Raw genomic sequence first — 13,450 nt, 5'->3', positions numbered from 1 at the left:
ATATATTTCAGCTTTGTATGTATCAGCTCATAAGATTAGATCTACAGAAGAAATTTGGTACTTATATATGAGGTGTAATTTGTACTTCATAATTATTTTAAACTGTTCAGATAGAAAAATAGATGGCTCAAGTGAGGTACTTGAGATGAGTTTAATTTAGAAAAATGTATACGGATTAAAATAAACTGACAATGGATGGTGAAGCACCCTAGGGCTAGAAATCAAGGGGACAATTTTATCTCTGGGCCTGAAGGGGCAAGAGATGGAGATTATTATTGAAACCCAGAAAAGGTAGCTCTGTGTAGAACATAGTCTCTCTAGAATTCCGGCCTGTGATCTTGAAGTTTTGCTTTCTTCTGATTTACTGCAGGTATTTCCCACTGGCAAATCAAATTTGGAGCCAGAAGGCAAATATGTGAGTCAGCTTTTCATGACTGTGATTGAAATACCTGCAAAAATAATTTAGAGGAGGAAAAGTTTATTTTCTTTCATGGTTGGACATGTCCATTGCTCCAGGCCCAGGATGAGGCAACACATCATGACAGAAGGGCTTGGTAGAGGGAATCTGTTCTGGATATGGCAGCTAGGAATCAGGGACAGGAGGTGCTCTGAAGATATACCTTTCCAGGACATGCTTCTAGTAACCTACCTCCGCTAGCTACACTCCCCGTGCCTACAGTTAGCATTTAGTCCATTCAAACTAAAACAGACTGATTAGGTAAAAGCTCTCACAATCCAGTCATCTCACCTCCTCAGTCATTCCTTCATTAACACAAGAGCTTTGATGGTGGTATGGGGGAGAGACATCACATATCCAAACCATAGGGACCTCTATTACTGCATTCTAAAAATCAGTCTCCTGGAAATTAGAGCAAGGTAGATGAGCTGGACAGTATATCCAGCTGGGAAAAAAAAAAAAGAATATTCAGCACCATTATCACATCATCCAGAGTGTGTGTTGATTATAATGTGCAAACTTTTTATGTTGTCTTTATTTTGTAAAAGATAAGCCTGTTTTTTTTCCTAGTGTAATTACATTACCAACATCCAAGAACACTTTATTTTATGATTAATCATATGAACTGGCACTACTATCCCCAATTTTTTGTGACATTAGCTTGTATAGTATTATTAAATGTTTTCTGAGAGTTTTTTTTCCACCTATGTCTTGTACTGTGTATAGAGAGGCTACATAAATCTTAGAATGAACCACATTAGCAAACTATCCCTTTGGTATTCCAACTACATGATTTGTCTGAATCAGAGTTGCTCACTTTTTGTGCCATTTTTAGTTTTGGTATGTGCTGTCTCAATGCAGAATTCTAACTCAAACAAGTTTAGGAAAAATCCTGAGCATCTGTACTTTCTTTTAAAAACTTTCAGTTGTTCCAATGTACAAGGAGAACTCCTTGCACGGGCAGTTATTTTGACGTTGTGGTGGCAACCCCTTTTCCCTCACTATATCTGTTATTTTTTAGCATTTCAGAATTAAATGGAAATCTAAGGCTGCTTTATTACTCTTAAAAGCAAAATAAATGTTTTATATTTTTCACATTGACAAATGCCTTAGTTTGACAACAAATGTTGGAGAACATTGAATTATCTTCTTCAGAGTCACAAAGGGATATAAAATGTAGTTTCTATTGTATTTCCAATAGGATAAAATTTAAGTTTTTTTTTAAAAAATATAGACCAGTTCAAATATATGTAGAGAATGATATACTAAACACTCATATCTACACTTAGCTTTAAAATCATTAACATCTTACAATTTATTCTGACTTTTTAAGAGAAAAATGCAGATCAGGTGTAAGTCCCCTTAAGTCCCTTTTTCCCATGAATGTTTTTATGGTTTTACTACATATGCATGTATCACTGAACAAAATGTAACATTGTTTCACATGCTTTAAAATGTCTATAACTATACAATATTCAAACTTTAGGTGTATTTCAGCATCTTATTTTTAATCTGCCCAAAATAATTTTGAGTATTTTCTAGATATTCATGGTTTTAATTAAGTTTTATTGCTATATTTATTATTTTATGAATGAACACAAATAACTTATCAAATCTATTGATACACACTTTCATTGTTTCCATTTTTTTTGCTATTACTACAAAGTGTTGCCAAAATGAACATTCCTATATGGTATATTGTTTCTTTATATACCTATAAGCCTAGAAGTAGAACTGCAATTCCCTTACCAAATCTGTACAAATTGTTTTATAAAATGCTCATACTTAGTTGTAACTTTCTAGTATCATGGGTGTGAAGTGGTATGTTTTAATTTTAATGTTCTTGATTTCTGGAAAGTTCAACACCTTTAATGTGATTGCTGGCCATCTGGGTTTCCTCTTTGAGGAACTGCATTTTCATATCCTTTCTACTGTTGAAAAATTTATGTTGTAGGATTAATTGTACATACTAACCATTTGCCCATATGTACACATTTCTTTCAGTTTTTGGGTGATCTATTAATTCTGTCTCTTCTTATACTGAAATTAAAAGTATTCTCAATATTTCAGTTTATCAATCATTATACTCCGTTTTTTGGAACAGTTTTCTGACCCTGCATGTAGTCACACTCTTGGTCTTCCTTAGGTTTGCAGTTTTCTACCTTTCAAAACTTCTTTCTAGATAAAGTAGAGCACACATGAGTAAGTAAAGAAATTAAAATGCCACCTAGTTTCTCTTTGGAATACATAAAATTATTAATTTTAAAAAATGTATATATTTTTTAAAAAGTCTCCCAGTTCAAAACTGGCATTCAACTAGTAGCCTCCAATATAGTCTTTTCTCATTTTTTCATTAAATTCTTGTGTAGATGTAGAATAAAATGAAAACTCACCATTATATAATGTATTTTATAAATAATATAAAATATGTTTGTGCATATTTATGTATAAAATATATATTTATGTAATGTTTTATCTTTTAGAAGATGTGTCTTTTTAACATATACATAAATATATGCATAAATATATACATATATGTATATACACATATACATATATTTATATTCTGAATATCTATATATCTATATAAAATAAATATTCAGAAGGAAATGATCTTCACTAAGAAACAAATGGCCCTAGGTTGAAAGGAATTTCTCTATATCAGTGCATCTGCATATCCCATCCTTTCCTTGTGATGCAGACTGTTTGATAAATACAGGCTAAGAGGCTTTATTCTGTCCCTGTAGTCAATTCCTTCATACATAGGACCTCGACCAGCCAGCAAATTGGACAGACATTCCTTTCTACCTTTCAGATACTTCTTTTTAAGGCAGGAATTGATGAATTATCTTTTACTTCCTGTGATTCCAGAAAATTCTAGGAAGCTACTATGCAGTAGGGGAACTTGTAGCATGTATTGTACTACAGACCATCTGGAGACCTGAGACATAAAGAACCCTGGTGATGGTACATGAGCAATTACAATTAGCTTTTTATTATGTTATATCAGTTCCTCTCCCAGGGAAACAGGTAGGCAGTAAATGGAATACAAGATGCTGCTCTGAAGAGTAGAGCAGAAAGGGAGAACCAGGTCATGATAACCTAAATACTCTGTATATAAATAGGCTTTGGACTTAGTTCTAAGCAGGTAGGCAGTAAAGTGAACATGGGTAATTTCTTCAACCTGTATAACAACAAGTCTGGGTAGAACTCTTTGTGATTGAACTTGTAGAGGGAAAAAAAGAAATAAGGCAATCTAAAATGAAACTTCAGGAATGCTATAGAACAAAGGAAGATTTATTATTGAAAGAAATTATAATGCTACTTTAATTTCATAGCCTGATTGATGGTAGTTTCATGAGTAGTATATTTTGTGTCAGTGGTGTTCAGTCTGCTTCAGAGTTTCTGTACATACTAGAGTATTTAACCTCTCCATTTTTTTTTCTGGTGGGCATTTTGGGGTTCCTTGTAAGATTTTATGTGAGGGCAGTACAATTGCTACTTTGTTAAAGAATGTGATTTTCAAAAAATAACTTTAAAGAAACTTCACAGAATAATTGTTATGAGGGAATCTTCACCAATCACCTTAGAAAGTTTTATTGTAAAACTATAGGTGTTAGATTTACAAAGAGTCATGACTAACTGTTCATAGTGTAGAAAACTTTAATGTCTGGAAACATTTAAAGAAGGCAAGCGAAACGCTACATACTTCAGTGGTCTCTAAGGACTTTACTTAATGAGAAGACAGAAGAAACAACTAGTACAGATGAGATGGAGATGTTTTAGTATATAAGCCAATTTTTCTTCTTAGAGTAACCATCTAATAGTATTCACTGAGTTTCATGGAGATCTATGCTAAAGGACTCTTTAGAGTAGTTATCTGCAGAAGCAGTTGCTGGCAAGTAGAAGTTTACAAAAACAAACAATAAATGACAGTATATTGTGTAGGTCTTGATATGGATTTCAAAAGAAAAGATGAAAAGTACAGAAAAGCAAAACAAAGTTTAAAAATGAAAAAGACCACCAACATTCATATGATAAGATAGCAATGTATGCAGTTTTGTGAACTCTGTGAATTTATTTGACACTTTTATTTTTAGGATGGCTAAAGGAGAGTACATCTGATATCATATGAAAGCTGATCAAGACTGAATATAGAACCATGAAGTTTTACCTTGGAACTGGTTGCTGCTTCCATGTTCTCCTTTTCTTGTTGTGGCCAGCTAGGGGCAGATCATGGACAGCTGCTTGGTCAGCAGAGGACAGAGAAGCCCCTTAAGAGAGCAGGGAATAATGATCTATTTTATATTTTCAAGGTTTATACCTTCAGTATAGAGAATAAAATGTTTCAAGTTTTCATAAAGGAAAACCTTGATGACTAGACCCACAATTTCTATTGTTGAGATCTCATATTTGCTTACTGTTTATAATGTGTCTAAAATAAAAATTTTATAATAGAAATTCTCCTACATTTTACCTTTTGAAAGAGCTGGCAAGGAAGTATTTGTCCTCAAAAAAGGTCCCATACTACACTTACAGTACAGATGAGTTCATCTCCAAAATTACAAAATCCATGAGGAAATGAATGAATGTGATGGACATAACTGAGAGGAAATTTATATCCTTAGAAAATTTATGTGAACTCACAGCTTTATAAGTTGTATCCATTTACATGTCTTTAGCAAACTATCCCATATTCAAACCCCCTGATCAGACATTTCAAACCTTAATATATCCAAAAACTAAACTCTTGGATCTACCTCTTCTGTTCTACCCACAGCTTTCTCTGTATCAGTCAACATCCATCCCATCCTTACAGTTGGTTCATGACAAAAAACATTGTGCCCTTTTTGACTTCTCTTAGTTAGACTCCACATCCTATTGATCTGGGAATTCTGTTGATATACCTTTTATATATATCCAGTATTGATAGATATTTACTACCTTCCTTGCTGTCACCCTGTTCAAAGATTTGTCTTGGTTGTATTTCTGTAGCAATGTTTTTCCATCATAGTTGAGTGTGTCTGATAAAATAGTTAGTTTTCATTACCATTTAAATTCAGCATTTTATTTAAAACAAAATCTAGTAATCCATTTTGAAAGTGTTACCATATTCCATTTTCCTTTGTAATTTTAAGTAATAATGAGTACCATTAAGGTTTTACTGGGGAGGGGGCAGAATCTTATAAAAGCACATTGTGAACTACGACAAGCATTTTGATTAAGCCAGACTCATATGACAATACAAATCATAATTTAATCTCTGAATTGGATGTTTTCCTTATGTGATTCAGCTTGATATACAATTTGGCTCATAGGTGAATTTAAATGAAATGTAGAATGTGGTTTACACCTGATATGCGTGAGATTTCTTTCAGTGCCCAAAGAAAGAATAGTAGCTCTAGTTACCTCTGATTCAATTCAGCAACATATATAGTCACATACAATACATCTGTAGTATTCCAGGGATCATAAAGACTTTTTTTAATGGTACTAGGGATTGAACTCATGGGCACTTGACACCAAGTCACATCCCCAACCCTACTTTGTATTTATATTTAGAGACAGGGTCTCACTGAATTGCTTAGCACCTTGCTGTTGCTGAGGCTGGCTTTGAACTTGTGATCCTCCTGTCTCAGCCTCTTGAGCTGCTGGGATTACAGGCATGCCCCACCACCAGTATCATAAAGACTTTGAGATACTGCTTACACCCTTCTTCTGAGAGTTTATAAGTAGAGGAAGAAATAGATGTATACATTGGTTTGATACATAGTGGCTCAGTGACATAAGTACTAAAAGAAGCTAAGGACAGATGAACCCAAAGGTAAAGACCATTGAGGTAAAATAGAATGAACAGTAAAAGTGCTAGGAGCTTAAAACCCTCTTTTGGGGGAAGCTGGTAGGATAAATAAGTAAACTAACCTAAGTCCCTTGGTTTCATATCATTGCTTTATGTATTGGGAGATATATAAAAGATACTTCTTTTTTGTTTCTATTATTTAGCAATGTTTTGGGAGCCAAAAATATTTTCAAGGTAACCTAGTGAACTGTTCTATATCCAAAAAGAGTCACTCTGTGACATTGTTCCTTTGCCCTGAAGAAGAAAGCATTTGAAGCCAGGTCAGTGTGCTTATTTCTGCTATCATCTTCTGATATGCATCTTTTCTTGATTCTTGGTCATCAAAAACAATATATCCATCTAATAAAAGTAAGACAGTATTTATTAACTTTTGGTTAAAGCCATGTTTTCTAGTGTATTATTAAATAATATTAATAATATTCACTTAAACATATTTCACTTAAATATATTTTAGCCCTTATCTCTTCTAAGCAGTCAGCCTGAGAAATAGATGGGGAAAGAAGGCTTCATTTGACCCCAGGCTCAAGTCTTCACTTAGATGTTTCCCTTTTCATCTACTCTCTCCCATCCAACTGTCTTAGAACCTCCTTTACCCACTTATGTGCTTTCACAGTACCTTTCTATATTATTCTTTGTATTCACTGAAAAATAGTTAGCAAATCTACTGGATGAATCAATATTTGTAACCTTAAAATACAACTTAAAATTAACTGGAAAGGGCTGGGGTTGTGGCACAGTGGTAGAGCCCTTGCCTAGCACATGTGAGGCACTGAGTTTGATCCTCAGCATCATATAAAAGTGAAATAAAATAAAGTTATTGTGTCCAGCTACAACTAAAAATTTATTTTTAAAAAATTAACTGGAAAAAAAATCACTTGATTTGATTTTCTTTATTCTTTTTTCTTATTTGTTCTGTTTGGTCTAATTAGAAATATTGTTGACATCTTTATTAAAATGATATTTAGATGTGTCCTGGGTTGCTTAAGAGTTTACAAAAATAGTGAGGCATGGTGGATTGGTGCATTCTTGTAGTCCCAGCTACTATGGAGGCTGAAGTGGGTATTGTTTGAGACCAACTTAGGCAAAATGGCAAGATCCTATTTCAGAAAAAAAATCTTCAAAAATGACTAGAACTGTTCCTTGGAAAAAAAGCATGTAGTGTCATCATATATAGTGATTTCTAAGAGTCATGTATAAATACAAATACACATGCACCTTTTGGAAATGTATATTTCAGTATTATATTCAACTTTATTAATTTTGTATGTGATTTCTTTTATTTTCAGCATAAAAGGTAGTATGTGAGAAGTGAGTATATGGGTCCTACTATCAGTTTCACTCATCTTTAAAATTTATTCCTCCTTTACCAAAGGATAGTAGCAGTTAAAATGGACAGATCTATAACCAGGATATAGAACTTGCAAAATGTTTGTGTTGCTTCAGTGCTATTTTACAATTCCTGAAGGAGTGACTTAATCTGAAAGATAGCAGAGGGCTTTTAAGACTAAGTACTTGAGTTGTGGTGTGTGTGTGTGTGTGTGTGTGTGTGTGTGTGTGTGTGTGTGTATGTTTGGAGTGTGGGGGAATAGGCAATTTAGGAAGTGGTACTCATTCCAGCAGCTCAGGAGACTGCGAGAGGAAGATCACAAGTTTACAGCCAGCCTCAGTAACTTAGCAAGGCCCTAAGCACCTTGGCAAGACCCTGGCTGGCTTGCTTAAGTGCTCCTGGGTTCAATACCCATCTACCCCTGGGGAAAAAAAAAAGTGGTGCTCAGCTTCAGTTGAAGTGTGTAGCTTAAGAATCAGAGTAGGAAGCATCTGGTTATTACTATAGTGTCAGAGTCCTATTAATTTTTCTTATTATGTCTGGGTATCAATTGCATAATGCCTAAGAACTCATCAATGCCCAGGAAGGCAGAAACAGAAATAAGGATGGTGAGAAGTAGATAGATGGAGATAAAATAGTTCTGTATTGAAATATTTTTAATCAACAAAATTGGTTACTTTTAAAGAAAAATGTTTATGAATGTGAACACCAAAGTATGTAGACCTATTTAAACTTTATCATTTTCAAACTCAGAACTGTATAACAGTAATGATTATTGAAGATTGAGGTCTCTATAATTCATGATTTAGGATTAATAAATTAGAAGTTTCCAATATGATTACGGCAGCTGCTAATCCTGGTATCATAGAACTGACATTTTGGAAATAACCTGATCCAGTCTCCTATTTGTATAGATAAAGTATCTTATATCCTTGACAAAGATTGAAAGCTAATATAAAAGGGATCCTGGATTACAAGGTAGCTTTCACTAAATAATACATGTGCAAGAAATATTGAACTAAAGAAGGCATGTAAATTCCACAGGAATCTAGTTTTAACTTTAAAAAGCTATTTTCATTTCTACTTAACATAGGATTACTTTTTGTATCCTGATGCATTTTTAAATGATTCAGAAACAAATCTAGAAGTTTGTGTTTTTTAAAACTCACTCATTTTTATCTTTGCTTCACATAACACTGATTGCAAAGTTGTTAGTACTTCTTTGCTGTGGCCTGCTTGGATTTGGGTTATTTTTATTTCAGTTATTCTGTGCTCAGGAGGAGGATTCAACATTAGCAAGAAATACTGACATGCTATCAATTTTATAAAATAATTAATGTCTGTGCAGCTCATTCCCAACAGTTACTACATATGATGTTATGTCCATGTGAACAGTCACTGGTTCCTAAGTCCACTTCTACAAAGCAGTTATGAATTACTTCAAAGGTTCCTGTGTACTACATAATAATATTTCCCTTACCTTAATAAATACTATTTGTTAATATTTATAAAAGGGATATTTCTTCCCATTTTATAGGACATAACTTACTGAAGCACTTCCAATAATACAACCTCCAGGTAATTGAATATGCCACAGTCTAATGGCTACAAATCTATCATGGTGCTCATGAATTTAAAAAAAAAAGTAGATACACATTTTTAATTCAAGATGGTAATTTAAGTTTAAGAGAAAAAAGAATGAAGCCGAACACAGTGGTATGCATCATGACTCAAGAGGCTGAGGCAGGGCTGGGGATGTGGCTCAAGCGGTAGCGCGCTCGCCTGGCATGCCTGCGGCCCAGGTTCGATCCTCAGCACCACATACCAACAAAGATGTTGTGTCCGCCAAGAACTAGAAAATAAATCTCTCTCTCTCTCTCTCTCTCTATTTAAAAAAAAAAAGACTTTAAAAAAAAAAAAGAGGCTGAGGCAGGAGAATCACAAATTTAAAGCCAGCTTTGGGAACTTAATGAGACCGTGTAGTTCAGAAGTAGAGTACTTGTGTGGCATGTGGGACCCTGGGTTCAATCCCCAGCACTAAAAAAGAAAAAGAAAAAGAATAACACCAAAATTTAGAAATAATATTGCTCTGATGGTCTGAGTTAGCTAAATCATTTAAGCATTTTATTTTCCACATAGGTATGCATTGCTTTTTTCATACATTTACTCCTTTATCTCACTTGGCTTTTTATCTTATCACAGTTTTAAAAGAAATACTGATAAATGATGAGGGAATTCCAAATTCTTTGGTCATTTCACTTTTTGATTTTTTTTTTTTGGTCATTGTTCACAGGTGATTTTTTTCTTTTTGAGAAATTCCAAATTTAATATTTTTCTCCTTTATGCCATGACATTATTTTATACATGAAGTATAATAGAAAAGACACACAACAAAACATGGGTATTATACTAATGTCCAAATTGAGAGGACTGATATGGTTTCTGTATGTACTATTATGAACTGAATTGTACACAACCCCCCATCCATATATTCAAGTCCTAACTCCTGATGTTACTATATTTGAAGATAAAGCCTTTAAGGAGATAATTAAAGTTAAATGCATTTTTAAAGGTGGACCATTATCCAATATGACTAATGTCATAAGAAGAAGGAGGAGAAGGAGCCGCCACCAAAACAGGTGTACAAAGAAAAGCCATGTGAGGTCCCACCTAACCAGAAGGCAGCCAATTCTAGGGCAGGAAGAGACACCTCACCAGAAATAAATCCTGTCAGTAGCTTAATCTTGAACTTTCATACTTAAACTGTGAGAAAATGATTTTCTTCTTTTTTGTATAATCCACTCAATCTATGGTATTGGGTTATGGCAGCCTGAGAACAATAATTCAGATTTTTATACTGTGAACTGGGATTCTGCTGTAATGAGGACCTAAAAATATGGAAATGTCTTTATAATTAAATGATGTGTGGAGGCTATAAGAATTTGACACATCTGTTAAGGAAAAATTTAGATTGCCTTCAGGGAATTTTTTGGTAGAAATAAGGAATTAAAGGTGATTCTGGTCAAGTCTTCAGATGAAATGAGGAATGTGCTATGGAAACTTGGGGAAAAGGCAGTACTTGTTATAAATTGGCACAAAACTTGGCATAATGGTGTTCTAGTGTATTGTGTATACTAGAACTTATGAGTAATGACATTGGATTTTTCGCAGGTTTTTTGTTTGTTTTTGTTTGTTTATATATGTAGTACTAGAGATTGAACCCAGGGGCACTCTACCATTGAGCTACATTCGCAGCCTTTTTTATTTTTTATTTTGAGACAGGGTCTCACTAAATTGCTCAGGCTGTATTCAAACTTGTGATCCTCCTGCTTTAGCCTCCTAAATTGCTGGGATTATAGGTGTGCATCACTGCTCCCAGCTTTTGCAGAGATTTTTAAGCAAAGTGTTGAAGTTATGGCCTTATTTCTCTCTACTGAGTATGATGAAATCTGAGAAGAAAGAGATGAATTGTATAAGGAATTGTTAAGCTAAAAATAATCCAAAATTAGGATTTGTAAAATTCTCTGCGTAGTTGTATTGTAAAACTTGTTCTGGAAAGAACACAGTGTGTGGTTGGGCAATCTCTCCAGGAAAGAGATTACCCACCATTTAATCAGCCATATCAGCAGAAACCAGGAATAGATATGGAATTATACCAACAGAGCTACTGATCAGTTTGGATTAAAGAGGACACATGAAACTAAATAAAGGAAGGCTTTCAGACTTATGGGATTCTACAGAATAGGACAGTAGACCTGTCTGGCTACAAACATTCCTGATCTTTCAAGAAAAGGAAAGAGCAATTCCAAGGATGTTTCTGAGATTGGCAGAACTGCCAGTGTTTTCACAGGCTCTAGAGGGTTGTCTCGTTAGTTTCAGAGTTTCTTCTTCATTTCAGGAGACCAGGCTGCTTCCATCTGTAGCCACACTACACAGTGGCTACCTAGAACTAAGAAAGCTGTGCTGCCGTCTTCATATATGCAGAAAAAAAGGCTGTTGTCACAGTGGGCTCATAAGCCCAAGAGCTTGAGACTTAATTAATATCTAATGAAAATTTCCTTGCTGGATTTTGAACTTGCTTAAGAGTTACCCCTTTCTTCTTTTTGTTTTGTTCTTTTTCTTTTTAAATAGACTACAAAGTACATATCCAACCATTGTATTTTAGAAGCACTTGACTTGTATGTTTTTCAGAGTTTCATAGCTGGAGAGCAATTTTGGCTTGGAATTGATGCTGGCATAGGTTAAGACTTATGGGGCTATTGAGATGGGGCAGAATGTTTTTGTTTGTGAAAAGGACATGAATTTTGGGTACCAGAGGAAGGAATATGATTGATTGCTCTCCTTCTCTCATATGTTTCAGTCCTAATCCTTGATGTGACTGTATTTGGAGATAGGGCCCTTAAGGAGGTAATTAAGGTTACATGAGATCGAAAGGATAGGACATTACTCTGATAGGACTTTTGTTCTTATAAGAAGAAAAAGAGACACCAGAAAACAACCCTACTGACATTTTGGTTTCGGACTTTGAGCCTTCAGAACTGTGAGGGAAAAAAAAATTCTAATGTTTAAGCCACCTAGTTTGTGGTGTTCCATTAATATTGTAGCCCAACCAGACTAGTACAGATACTTTGCTGGCAAGATAGAATATTTCTTACATTTAGAAAACCAGTGTTGATATCAAATTTCAAAGGAGGACTATTTTGAATTATATAATTATCCAAAATAAAATTAAACTTTTTCTTTTTTATTAATGAATATTAATAATTTTGAGTATTACTGCTATTATTACACAGTGAAGTAATTAGATTTCTAAGTTAATAGACTATTTTTAGAAGTTTCAGGTTAACAGAAAAATTGAGCATAAAAACCTCCCATTTTTATTCTGTACAGAAAATATGGAACCCTCCCTCATCCCCTATACAATTTCTGTTATCAACATCTTATATTAGTGTGGTACACTTGTTATAATTTATGAATGATTATTGATTCATTATTATTAACCAAAGTTCATATTTTATATACATATATATATATATATTCACAGAAAAATGAGCAGATCATAAATGTATAGCATAATGAATTTTCAATGAACACACCCATATAACCATTACCCAGAACAAAAAACTGATAGTATGTTAGAAATTAGGGTATTTGTAGCTGGATGTAGTTGCACACACCTGTAATCTCAGCTACTCCAGAGGCTGAGGCAAGAGGATTGTAAATTCAATGTGAGCCTCAGCAATTTAGCAAGCCCTTGTCTCAAAGTTAGTAAATATAAAGGATTGGTGCATAGCTTAGTTACATAGTAAAGCGCCCCTGGGTTCAGTTCATGGTATGGGGTCAGGGGTGAGGAATTAGGTATTTCTAGTACCACAGAACCTTATCACATTAGCTTACTTTTTAATTTAACATTGTTTGTTGGCAGATTTCTATGAGGAGGACAATTTCTCCTTCAACTTAGGAGATCCACATAGGAAAATGTTTTCTTTGATTGTATTTTTACTATATAAACTAGTGAAATTACATTGAGGGTAGGGTGTCTTTTGGCTGATTAATAAATACTGAAAGTATTGAATGTAAACCTGAAAGTTGAATTTAAACATTTTATGCCACAAACATTTTAATTTAGGAAAATAATGTAATTGAAATAAAAATCATCTTAATGAACAAATAGTTATTCAACACCTTCTACGCAGTAAGGGAAAATAAATTCTACATCAAAGGGTATGAGTGTGTGTTGTGTGTGTGTGTGTGTGTGTGTGTGTGTGTGTATGTGTGTAGTATTATGTAAGTATTGTTTATTCAG

At 34.0% G+C, this 13,450-nt stretch overlaps 1 protein-coding gene across 1 annotated transcript in view; it reads left to right on the top strand.

Moving 5' to 3' along the window:
* The window catches only part of Rnf180 (ring finger protein 180), a 206,816-nt gene that overhangs the window by 6,703 nt on the left and 186,663 nt on the right, over nt 1-13,450 (top strand). Inside the window, 1 exon segment of the mRNA XM_078015963.1 lies at nt 371-415. The gene's annotated coding sequence lies outside the window, so the exon portion shown is untranslated.

Source organism: Ictidomys tridecemlineatus, chromosome 1 (assembly GCF_052094955.1).
Source record: "Ictidomys tridecemlineatus isolate mIctTri1 chromosome 1, mIctTri1.hap1, whole genome shotgun sequence".
NCBI classification, from domain to species: Eukaryota; Metazoa; Chordata; class Mammalia; order Rodentia; family Sciuridae; genus Ictidomys; species Ictidomys tridecemlineatus.
This window is presented reverse-complemented; position numbering and strand designations above follow the sequence as displayed.